Genomic DNA, 13,599 nt, shown 5'->3' with positions numbered 1-13,599 from the left:
AATATGAAACTATATTTTGTGATATGTTAGTTTTAACTTTGGGAAGGAGGGGACAATCAGAGCTACCTACATAGCCACAGGCTACATAGCATGAAGGAATGGGCACCCCTCCTATAAGAGAATTGATTGAATACAAAAATTTGTGTAATCAATTCCTTTTTTGTTCTCCATCATTCATTTAGCTTTAAATTGCAACATCACCATGTATGGTAGTTAAAATTATGCTGCACCAGAAAACTGTTTACTCTACAGCTAAAATTAGATAGACACATGGAAAAAATGTGTCAAAAATTACAGATTGAGATTGTTACACAAAACAATTTTACTAAGATCACAGCTACTACACAATAAGTCTAATTAAATCACAATTTGGCACAGTACATCTCTCACAAGTTTATCAAGTTGTGCAATGTCAAGTTCATCAATGCCAACAGTATCCTGAAAGCACAGAACTGCATTGTCCATTGCTGCTCACAGAATTTACTGTGCAATGTCCACAACATGACTCTGTCATGTAGAGTTTAAATGTGTCCCTGATAAATTAGAAGTCATATGGACTGAGGTCAAGATTAAGGTGGCCATGCAATTAGAGAAATAGAAGGAAATTATGTGGCCAATGGAAAATGTGACATAAGCAATTGTGTCACTAGACAAGCCCTATGGAATGGAAAGCATGAAACCTTACTTGAAATCTGCTGTACCAAGCAATTTCTCATCTGTCACAGCAAGGCAGTGTTTAAAAGTTCAGGTTTCATACTTACTTGGAGAACCATTATCCTCTAAGACAGGTCTGGCTAACCCAAATCATTCTGCAGGCCACCTTGAACTACAAATTTTCCACAGGCCTCACAATAAAATAAAACAATCTTTTTTTAAAATAAAATATTAAATGCCATAAAAATTTATTTTATTCATTCATTTTTATTACATATCTACATCAATGAGATATTTGCTTTTCTTTGTGATCAACTTTTTTTTTAAAATCTACTTCAATATCAATATCGGTAGTTGCACATTTTAATTGATTTGTTATTGAAGCTTGAGATTTACTTTTAATGAATTTCAATTTTGAAAAGAAAGTTTCACAAATTTATGTGGATCCGAAGGTGCTCACAATTTTTTGTGCAAAAATCTTAATTTGTGATATCTTTCCGCTGTCACATACATGTTGTAAAAGTTCATTTTTGATGTTGTGGCATGAATGTGTTTTAATTCATTGTTGCACTGTAAATCAATCACTTCCGTCTGCAGAGTTTCTGGTTTGAAGCAGGGAATGAGTAGTGGGGATTCGAAAAGTACAGTTGTTCTAGTATTTCTCATTATTTATTGTGCCTAGTGCAGCTAGTGAATGGTTTCCCGCTGATGTAGTCAGTAGCATAAAAATCATCTGTCGGGCTACAAAAAATTTGGAAGGCTGCATGTGCCCGCAGGCCTGCTCTAAGATATGGAAAGCTGAGGTTATCTGTTTGTACAAAACATTAAATAAACATCAGTAAATTTGATATTGTTGTTGATTCTCTAGGCCAGTTTATTTGGTATTTAGTAATTGACAAAGCAATCTTAGCTATCCAAATCTTAAAGTAAATGATGGTTTCCAAAGTGGAGCAAAAACATTCTGTATCAAGGTCATATAATTCACTGAATATGCATGGCATACAAAAATTTTCTTTCCAATAGTTAGAGTCCAAACTCAAAATGTATCACAGACTGATGAACATCAATACTGCACTTAGAATTTAGACTGGCTATTAACACGAGAAATATGGGAAATAAAAGTTTTGCATACTGGCAAAACTTTTCCACCACAGAGTAGTATCAGAAGTTGGAAAACAATACAATATAAATGAGAGTTTTGTTCATAAACAGAGAGCTAAGTCTATTTAATTCAGCGCTGATTAATGCTCATTATGTCTTCCACTCAACACAAATGGTAATTTTTATGAATTAAGATTTATCTAATATAATCATCCCATTAAATGATAGACATAATTAAAAAGTATATTCAAAATAGTTTAATGTGTTAAGGTTCATATGAGATTAAAATGTAAATAATTTAAAGTGCATCATATGCTGTTTTGCTGTATTCACTCAGTATCAAAATTTTACAGGAAAGAACTTCAAGTAAAACTAAACACTTAATATCAAGACTGATGTAGCTGAGTGTCAGGAGCAACAATGCAGTAGCACATGCTCTCTGTGTTGACCATTGTTCAAATTCACGTGATTGCTAATATGATTAATTATTGTATTCCTGACTTACTATAAATTGCTCTTACCTGTTGGTCATGCCAGAGTATAAAGAAGAACACTTTAAACATGCTGCATATTATTAATAAGTAACAACAATGAATGAAAGTGATTATAAACATAATTTTTTAAAATAAAATTATTCAATTTGAATTAACTGCAATGTTTCAAAATGGAAAGTTAGCAATACATAATTTCTTTGGATGTTATATACACTCACTGGCCAAAAACTCAGAAACCTCATGTAAGTGGCATCAACAGATAACTAAATGTATATGGCATGATAATGTAAATTGTCCCACAGTATCATCACAAGTTCCTTGGTACCAGATAACTATTATAAGCTTTCCCGGGGCTGCTTAGTCAATCCAGTCATGGAGAAGACAGGTGATCTTTCTGATTTTCAGAACTGGGAAAACAAAGGAAATCATTGTGTGAGAAGCAACCATCTCAAAATATACAATGAGTGAAAGACAAAAGGAGAATTAAGCTATAAAAGGCAGAAATGCAGAAGACAGTTGGTACTTCAAGAACAAGACAAAAGGAATTTAAAAAATTCTGCATTAGAATATATGATTTTTTTTTTTTTCAGCAAGTCCATAATAATTTCTAAGAACCAGCATCAAATCTGAACAAGGATAGCATATCCACAAAGAATAATGAACAAACAGCAAGGATTAATGGCCAATGTCCAACCAGCCTAGGAACAACCACAGATAGTTCTACAGAAGCATCATTAACTAAAACCAAATTTGAGTTCATTATTTATGGGTTCCCATCTCAAAATTAACAAGTTAAGTAAGTATCTAGTGCATTAATTTCAGGCACATTATTAAAAATTTTTTTCACTTAACTGAATTTATCTTCTGGGGTTAATTGAAGTGAAAAATAAATAACTAATAATATATAGAAGTAAAAATAGTTTTTCATCACTGCACATAATATTCACTGAACTTTTTGTAATAAACTTTATTTATTCCTTCTGGATTTTAATAAAAATTGAAAGGCACCATGTATTCATGTTCTGTGATTTAATAAAATAAACAAATAGTAACACATACCTCAAGCTCATAGTATGCCGTTGACACTTTTGTAATATATTTTTATTTCTTCCTGGATTTTAATAACAAAATTCTAATAAGCAAATAATGAGTTAGCGAATGTATGCAGCGCACTGCATTTTAAGTGCGTTCGACTTTTTCTTAAATTAATTTTTTTTTTTTCATTTTCTGTGATTAATAGAAATGAAAATGTAAATATAATTAGCATTAGCATTAGTAGAGGCATTTGATGCAAGAAAGCAAGCTTATGCAGCATCAGCCAAAAAAAAAAAAAAAACCACTTCCACTTCACCCCTCTGTTCGTTCAAAATACCTGTCCAGCTGAGCCTTAAACTTATTTAGGCTATCAACCTCCACCACAAGGGATGGAAGTCTGTTCCACCAACCAACCACCCGCTGGCTAAAGGCAAATTTCCGCACGTCTATGCTACATCTGTCTTTCCTCAATTTGAATTTATGCCCTCTCAGGTGATTATTCTGAGCTAGAGGAAGAATCCCATCAGCATTGAGCATGCTTAAACCATTCAAGGCTTTATACACCTCTATCAGATCACCTCGCTGGTGCCTAGTCTCCAGACACTGTAATTTGCAAAACTTAAGCCTTTCTTCGTAAGAGCACCCCTTTGTTCCATTCACTAATCTTGTTGCCCTTCTCTGTACTCGTTCCAGCAGCTCTACATCCTTCTTGAAATGAGGCCTCCAGACCTGTATACAGTACTCTAGGTGTGGCCTGACCATCGCCTTATACAATGGAATAATCACCTCCTTATCCCTGCTGGAAAAATTCCTGTATATCATTGACAATACTCCATGAGCTACTCTTGCAGCCCGTCTGCACTGCTCAGAGAACTTCATATCTGCCTGCACAACCACCCCCAAGTCCCTTTCATTCTCTACCACTGTCAGTGTTGTACCATAGAGTTGATACGTTGCTCTGGTGTTGCTGTTTCCCATGTGTAGTACTTTACATTTGTCAATGTTAAACTTCATTTGCCACCTCTCAACCCATCTGCTCAACCTTTCCAGATCCTGTTGCAGAAGCATAGTGTCAGTAGTGTCCTTGACAACCCTGCCAACCTTTGTATCGTCTGCAAACTTGGACATTAATCCCGATATACCATCATCAATATCATTTATAAATACAGAAAACAATAATGGACCCAACACTGAGCCCTGAGGGACTCCACTAATAACATCAGTCCACGATGAGCAGTGTCCATTGATTACCACTCTCTGTCTTCTCCCCCTCAACCACCCCTTTATCCATAGCAGCAATTTGCCTCCAATGTCACACTGCTCCAATTTGTGTAGCAGTCTTCCATGTGCAACAGTATCAAAAGCCTTTCTAAGATCCAAGTATATAATATCAAAGTTATTCCCTGCATCCAGTTCTTTTGTGACTGCATCATAGTATCCAATCAAGTTGGTCAGGCAAGACTTCCCCTTAACAAAACCATGCTGTGTCTGAGCTATAACTGAAGTCTTGTCTAAATGATCCTGCAGTGCGTCTTTAACCAGTGCCTCCATTAATTTTCCTGGAATAGAAGTCAAGCTCACAGGTCTATAATTACTTGTGTCAGCCTTTGATCCTCCTTTGTGAATTGGGGTCACATTTGCACATTTCCAGTCTATGGGTACCTCCCCTGAGTCCAAGGAAGCTCTCATAATTATGGCTAAGGGTTTGCTTACTTCCTTTGCTGCCTCCTTTAATATAACTGGATAGATCCCATCAACCCCGGGTGCCTTTCTTGTGTTTATCTTCAACAGTTTCTCCTCCACTTTACTCCCAGTTATTTCAAGATTCTGTAACTTACTGCTAGAGTTGAATACACCTCTGGCATTCCCCTCGCTGAATAACTCCTCATGTGTGAATGTCGATGCAAAATATTCATTTAGTTTGTTAGCCACCTGAGCAGGATCATCAACACTTGACCCATCAATATCAAGTGGACCAATCTGATTCATCCCTTTCCTTCTAGAGTTTACATAAGTAAAGAACTCTTTGCTGTTTTTCTTTGCATCCCTTGCCAAGGATTTCTCGTTATTTTCTGCCTTCGCCTGCCTAACCTCCTTTGTAACTTGGTTGCATATCAACTTGTATCTATCATAGGCTTCTGTGTCATGTGTTAATTTGTAAGTATCCCATGCATTTTTCTTCTCTGCCATATGCCTCATTAGTTCATCTGACATCCATTTTGGCCTAAACCTTGAACAATATTTCTTAGTTGGTATGTAAAGCCTAGTAGCTTCCAAGATAAGTTCTTTGAATGCTTCCCATTTTGAATTTGCTGTTGGTAACATCATCAGTTGGTCCCACTGTATAGAATTTAAATACTGTCTCAGTCCATCGTAGTCGCCTTTACGGAAGCAATAACCCTTCCCTTTACCCCTAATGGTAGTTACCTCTTTGAGTAAATCCCACTTCAGCACACTGTGATCACTGCCACCTAGTGGTTCGTTTATCTGCAGATTCTTAATGCATGAAGAATCACTGCTGATAATCAAATCAAGAGTATTACTCCCTCTAGTTGCCTCCCGAACATGCTGATGTAGAAAACAATCATCCAATAAATCCACAAAAGCCCTGCTAGTGTGTGAGTATCCAGCCCCCAAATTCCATTCAATATCTGGGAAATTAAAATCTCCCATTATAAGACACTCTGATTTACTGGCCCACTCTATTTCCCTGTACAGTTCCTTATTATACTCATCAGAGTCATTAGGCCTATAGCACACTCCTACTCTCAATTTTGATCTCCCAATGCTTATGTCACACCAAACTGACTCCACACTGCACTGTCCAGCGATGTCGACTGGCTTCACTTCCTTGGTTTTTATGTGTTTCTTAACTAATAGCATAACCCCTCCCCCCTTCCTATCCTGTCTATCCTTTCTGTAGACGTTGTACTCCCCAAATTGCAGTTCTGCATCCCTTATATCTGTGTGACACCACGTCTCTGATATCCCAACAATATCTGCCTTCGATGTTTTGAGCAATACCTCAAATTCATCAAATTTATTTACTAAACTCCTAGCATTGGTGTACACGCAAGTATACCTGCACCTGTTTCTATTCTTAGCTACCCTAACACAACCCATGTGTTTACTTGTACCACAATGGCTCCCAGCAGTCTCTGAAATACCATGCATCTTGTTTTTCAGGCTTCTGCTCATTCTAATAGAAGCAGTGCAAGAATCTCTTTCACCTCTGCCAGTGGCTACTGTCAATCTATTGGTCTTTGTCTCCCCCCAAGCTAGCAGTTTTCCGACCCACCTAACACTGCCTCGATAGCAGAATTTTCTTCCATCAGTTAATCATTAAGATTACAATTTCACAGAATACTTAATAAACTATACAGGTTTACATTATCTAAACTTAGTTTGGCAGTAATTAAGCTAAAAAAAAAAAATAGTTGAATTACAACTATATAACATTTATTGCTCACCTTGCATATTACTCTCTTTTTTTTTTTTTTTTTTTTTTTTCTTTTAAGTCTTTCTCTCTGTATGTATCTCTTCACAAGTAACATGTTCACGAATCTTGCATAACAATACAGATTGTCTAACAATGCTATATTAGATATTTAATCTATGAATTTCTTTTTACAAATACAAAATTTTGTGAAAATCCATCCTCTGGGAGTCCCCCTGTAACATGCAGACATTAGGCACTTAGTGCACGGATGCACATGCACATACAATTAAATCTATTATGCAGCTAAAATTTTATGAGTTATAACCTATAATACAAGTCATAATTAAACTATACATTGTGTTCATGTACTAGAATTTCTAATGTATCAATTACTTATGTACAACTAAGGGTAATAGTAGTAGCATGTGATGCAAGAAAGCAAGTGTATGAGCTTATGCAGCATTAGCCAAAAAAAAAAAAAACCACACCATTCCCTCCAAATGCCTGTCCAGTTCCTCCTTAAATTTATTTAACCTATCAACTTCCACAACGACAGATGGAAGTTTGTTCCAGCAATTAACCACCTGCTGGCTAAAGGCAAATTTCCGCACATCTATTCTACATCTGTCTTTTCTTAATTTGAATTTATACCCCCTTAGGTTCGTAATCTGAACAAGTGGAAGGATCCCATCAGAATTCAGCGTGCTCAACCCAATCAAGGCCTTATACACCTCAACCAGATAACCGCGCAGGTGCCTAGTCTCCAGCCACTGCAATTTGCAGAACTTAAGCCTCTCTTGGTAAGAAGATCCCTTCATTCCCCTCACCAATCTTGTTGCCCTTCTCTGTACACACTCAAGTAAATCTACATCCTTCCTAAAATGAGGCCTCCAAACCTGTACGCAGTACTCAAGATGTGGCCTGACCATTGCCTTATACAGAGCGACAATCACCTCCTTTTCCCCGCTAGCAAAATTCCTATATATCATTGACAAAACCCCATGACCTGCCCTGGCAGCCTGTCTGTACTGCTCAGAAAACTTCATATCTGACTGCGCAATTACTCCCAGGTCTTTTTCATTTCATCAATATCATTGATAAATGATATTGATGAAGAACAGTAATTGTGAAGAACAGTAATAGGGATATTACAACTTATCTTAACATATTGAACACCATAAATATTTAAAATTTTAATATTTAATATATATGCAAACATGCCTAATAATTTATAATATATGCTTATTAACTGATAACAAATTAAAAAAATTCATAAGCTCTTCAAAAGGCAATGGCTTTCATGTATGCAGTGTTTTTAACTGAAAACATTTCTTTTCTGTTCTGTTTTCTGCCTTATCATCTATTCATTCTTCCACTCACCATGGAGCAACAGAAAAAAAAAAAAAAAAACAGGAAAGAAATAGTAATAATAATAATCAGATTTTTATTTGTACAATTTTAATGAACTCTGGGATGGCATGACAAATCTTTCCAAAAATCTAAACAGAATTTCATGAAAATCTGTTCACTAGGAATCTAGCTGTTACATGTAGATTATTACTATTATTATTATTAGCCATATGATGCAAGGAAGCCTGAAGCTTATGCTGCACCAGCCAAAAAAAATTGAGTTACCTTGAGATGGAGAGAGAGAGAGAAAGTAGAAGGGGTCATCAAGAAAGAAAAGGATGATGATATCCAGGATGTGAGCCCCTGGGGCTGGATGGACATAGTGCAGACAACAAGCACTTTATGCTTCTTCAGTCCCCACAGACTGGAGATGTGCAAATGTATCTGTAATTCACAAAGGGGGAATCAAAGGGTGACACAAGTAATTACAGACCTGTTAGTTTGACTTCTGTTCCAGGGAAAGTAATGGAGTCACTGGTTAAAGAAGCATTGCATGAGCATCTATACAAGACTGCAGTAATAATTCAGATTATTACTGCAGTCTTCTCCTTAATAAATTATTACTGCAGTCTTCTCCTTAATAAATTATTACTGCAGTAATAATTTGTTAAGGGGAAGTCTTGTCTGACCAATCTGATTGGATACTATGATGTGGTCACAAAGGAGCTGGATGCAAAAAATAATTTTGATACTTGGATTTCAGGAACGCTTTTGATACTGTTGCACATGAATAAAAGGATGGTTGAGTGGGAGAATACAGAGTAGTAATCAATGGACACAGTTCTTCATGGAATGATGTTATTAGTGGTGTCACCCATGGTTCCGTGTTGGACCCATTGTTGTTCTGTATATTTATCAATGATATTTATGAAGGTACATCAAGCTTAATGTCAACGTTTGCAGATGATACAAAGGTTGGCAGGGTTGTTAATAACAGTATTGACAGTATGCTGCTGCAACAGGATCTGGAAAAGTTGGGCAGATAGGCTGAGAAGTGGAAACTGAAGTTTAACATTGAAAAATGCAAAGTACTGCATATGGGTAGCAGTAACCCCAGAGTAACATAACTGGGTGGTGTTACACTCAGGGTAGTGGAGAATGAAAGAGACCTGGGAGTAATTGTGCAGTCAGATATGAAGTGTTCTCAGCAGTGCAAACAGGCTGCCAGAGTAGTCATGGTGTTTCGTCAGTGACATACAGGAATTTTGCGAGCAAAGATAAGGCTATTATTCCCTTGTATAAGGCAGTGGTCAGACCCAATGGCATAGCTAAGTTTTTTGGGCCCTTAGGTAAGAAATCATTTTGGGCCCTTTATTTTTATTAAAATGAATTTGAATTAGGTATAATATAAAAAAACAATGTTGAATCATTTTAATAACTTAAATGTATTGTATTTACAATTTCTTTATAATTTTACAAACATTAAAAACATGAAAATTAATATTACAATATGTATTACTTATTAAATACAATTTGACAAACAAAAAATTATACTATAGCTAATAAATTTACAAAAAAAGTTAAAATGTTACTTTTAGTACTTTTCCATTTGCAAAATCATTAATAAAATCCATTTTACTGGCATATTTATGCTCAATAGCCATCATTGCACAGTCTACTTTGACCAATAGCATTTCTTTTATAATCTTTTATTATTCATAATTTACTAAATGATCTTTCGGCAGAGGCAGTTGGCAGGGTAAAAAATAACATAAAGTAAAAATTTCTGAAAAGTCAAATAAAAAAAATTGTCTGATAGACATGTATACTGATAAATCTTGTTTAATATGTGTGATTAAATTACAATGTTGAATCGGCAGTTGAGGAGAGAGAGTAAAGATGAATACTTTTTTTTTATGAGATTTTCACACTCACTTAATATATCAGCATTTGACATATTTTTTTCGGTTCTAGTATTGCAAAATAATTTTTTACTAACTTCATACTTTTAAAACAACTTTTAATTTGTATTATAATTTTGTCTAAAACAGTAAAAAACACTGATTTTAAAAAAAAACTAATCTTTTTACTAGCTCTGTATACATATGAGATAAAATTAAATGATGCCTTAACACTACTTATTTAGTTAAATTTATGGGTAAACTATGGTGTATTTACACCAATATTATATAGTTAATTTCAACCCATAACATATTATGCCTTGTGCATTTAGTCTTCTAAATATTATTATTACCTACACCATTTGGCATCTCTCATATTGTGGAATTAAGTTCACAACTTAATGTTTGTTTGTTTGGTAACACATCGGTGTTACCAAACAAACAAACCTTACCCTGGTAACACATCATCGTAACACACATCGTTACCAGGGTACCTGGTAACACTGTACCTGGTAAAACTGTGCCAACTGGGTGATGGGGCATAGATGGAGAATTAAATTAAATTTGATTGTTTTATTGATTGTTCTAATATTTTATCCCTTGCTACGTTAATGCCATTGCCGTTGGCAATTCGACAATTATACGTGCTTGATATATTTTAGTTTGATTGCTTAGATGAATTAAACTTTAGTGTCTATTTTCCATTGGGTATTAGGGTGTATCCTGAACAGGAGATTTTGTTAGCATTTCAAGTCTAACATATTCCTAGGGGTCTGTGGTGGCGTTCAAATTATATAATAAACAATAATAAAAAGTTAGTTCTAATACTAATTATTTAATTTTAATTAATGTTATTAATCAATACTAAACAATACTAAATAACATTCCCTTATCTGGTCATCTATCCGCTACTTCTTCAGGGGCTTTGAGCGGATCGATAGCCAGTTTTAAAGGAATGTCTCATAATTACCTGTTTCTGTTAACTCCTTATCAGTTTTGCCTTTATAGTGAGATTTTTTATCTCCTATAGATTATTTAATTTATTAAATAATGATATTTTATGCTAATTTGTCTTTAAATTTTTGAATATTTTTAATACTTAATTTAGGAATTCAGCAAACTGGTATAGGAGAAACAAAGCCCAACGGGTAATTATCGGAATAAGAGAGTGGAGCTATACTTATCTGTCCGGTGGTGGTGGTGGTCCTTCAGTAAAAGAGGGGTTAGCTCTTGTTCACTGTTTGTTTCATTCTTGGTTTGGTTTTTATTGCGCAGTCGCGTCTATTGTTGCTTGATATTGTTGTAAGGTGATATTTTAGCAAGTCTTCCGATAAGTGGGTTGGTTCCTACGTCAGCCGGGGTGCGGCCTGGGTGGGGGGGGTTTTTGTTTCCGTTTTTAAACTCCGTGGTGAACATTAATTTGAGTAAAATGTGATATGTTTGTATTATATTTACAAGCGTTATTTATTGTTATTTACATAAGTTGGTTTGCTATCCCTTTGGACTGGGCCGGTATAGCTTTTCTAAGGCATAACAGCCCGTTTTGTCCTCGGGGATAGCTATTTACATATTTACAGCCTCCTGTAAAGTGAATTTTACCTTGCGAATGGTTACCCATAGATTAATTTTTTATTTTTATTTTTTATTCTGATTTTGAAGGGTGGGTTAATATAGGAAACCGGATTATAGTGCGGTCAGAGGACGAGCCTCCTCTGAGCGTAAGAGATCCAGACCTTAATTTAGGTTTTGGTATTGCTTTGCGATTTAGATATTAGATTTTTGTTATTAATAAGTGTGGCCGCTTTTATGTGGTGTTTGCTGTAATTGTAGGGTATATTGTTTTTTGTGAGTGTTTTTATCAGTTTGTTAATTGCTTTTGTTGTGTTTTCTGCATTACTGCATATTTTTATTATTCTGGTCGTTTGGTTCCTAATTGTGTTTCCGTATATGTGTTTTGCAATGTTGCTATCCCAGTGGATGAGTTTTATAGCTGGGAATTTGAAGTGGTCTCTTTTGTCATAATGTTTAGTTTCGATTTTGTTATTTTTGATAGTAATCTGGCTGTCTAGGTAATATGCTTGTAATTTGCTGTTTTGGTTGGTACGTTCTATGCTGAGGTCGGTAGGATATATTGCTTGGGCTAGTGTTTCAAAACCGTCGTGGTTGATGATTAGGACGTCATCAATATATCTGAACATGTTAATTTCTTCTGTTATGTTATTTTCGAAGTGATGTAAATATAGGTTGGCAATTGCACTGGAGCAGCAAGATCCCATGGCTATTCCTCTGGTCTGTAAATAGATTCTGTTTCCCATCATTACGTAGTTATTTTTGACGATGAGATTGACTAAATCGTTCCAGTATTGTTTTTTACAGTTTAAACTAATTTGGTGGTTTTGAAAATAGACTGAAAGGACTTTGATTAAATTGTCATGTGATATGCTGGTGAATAGGTTTTGGAAGTCGTAGGTGTATAGGCTACTTATCTTATTGCTTTTGTTTTGGATGTAGTCTAGATATGTTTTGTTGCTGGTGATTATTTTGGTACTGGTTATTTCATTTAATATAATTTTAAGTTTGTCTTTAAATAGGTTACTGGAAACTTTTGTATAACTGTTTTTCCCTGCTGTTATGAACCTTTTGCCGGTGGGTATTTTGTGGAATTTTGGGATCCAGTAAATGAATGGGTATTTTGTGATTTCTATTTTCAGTTTTAGTTTTTTGTGTAGTGCTATCATCTTCTTATTGACGCTGTTAGGTGTGGATATTATTTGTTTGTATGTTTCACTGTTATCCATTTTTTCTTTAATAGTCTCTATTGTAAAACTTTTTGCATATTATACTAAAGTTGTTGCTTGCCTTGTCTGTGTTCGTTATAACGAATTTCTTCTGCAGTTCTTTGGTCTTATATCTAATGACTTTCAGATTGTATTGTTTGACTTGATTTTTAACTGTTAAGACATCTTGGATTATTTTCATGATTTTTTCCGTGGTAATGTTTATCCATATTTGGAATGCCTCTATGGGTGTGTTAAATTTGTTTGCAGTTTTGAATGCGAATTGCAGTAAATCCTTGTATATGGATTTACGTGTGTTAAATAAATTAGTTGGGCTATTGAGTCTGAATTTTGTTCCTTTTTCCATTACTTCTTTTAGTGTTTGATCTTCTATAATGCTGAGGTCGCCTGTTATGATGTGTTTGTGATGTGGATCTATGTATTTTCTATATTTGTTATCATTGCAGTGGCAAAGTTGTTCCGTACTGTACATATTTTCGATTGTGTTTTTATAGTTACACATGGTTATGCCTATTGGTTTTGTGAAACTATATCTGACTTTAATATTAATGTTTTGAATAGGTAAAAACCCTTTTGTGTTTTCCATAATGTCACGGAAGTTGACGTAGTCGAATGTTCGGTTCAGGAATTTAATGATGCAGTATTCTTTAGTGTCAATGTCTTTGTGATCATCGCCGATTCTGAATTTGAATACATCTTCTAGTGTATGGTTGAGGTGTATGTTCTTAATCTTCAGTTTCTGGTGAATTCTGCTTAGTGCTTTAAGTTTGCTGATTTTAAGTGAAAATAGGATGTTGTGTATGCTTCTAACGTTAATAGGTTCCGTG

The 13,599-nt window shown here is 35.0% G+C and overlaps 1 protein-coding gene across 1 annotated transcript in view; it reads right to left on the bottom strand.

Moving 5' to 3' along the window:
• The window catches only part of SrpRalpha (signal recognition particle receptor alpha), a 135,425-nt gene that overhangs the window by 101,204 nt on the left and 20,622 nt on the right, over positions 1-13,599 (bottom strand). The window lies entirely within an intron of this gene.

This window comes from Mastigoproctus giganteus, chromosome 13, assembly GCF_048544385.1.
Source record: "Mastigoproctus giganteus isolate SK-2022 chromosome 13, ASM4854438v1, whole genome shotgun sequence".
NCBI lineage: Eukaryota > Metazoa > Arthropoda > Arachnida > Uropygi > Thelyphonidae > Mastigoproctus > Mastigoproctus giganteus.
Note: the sequence above shows the minus strand (reverse complement) of the source record. Positions and strands in the feature narration are given on the sequence as shown.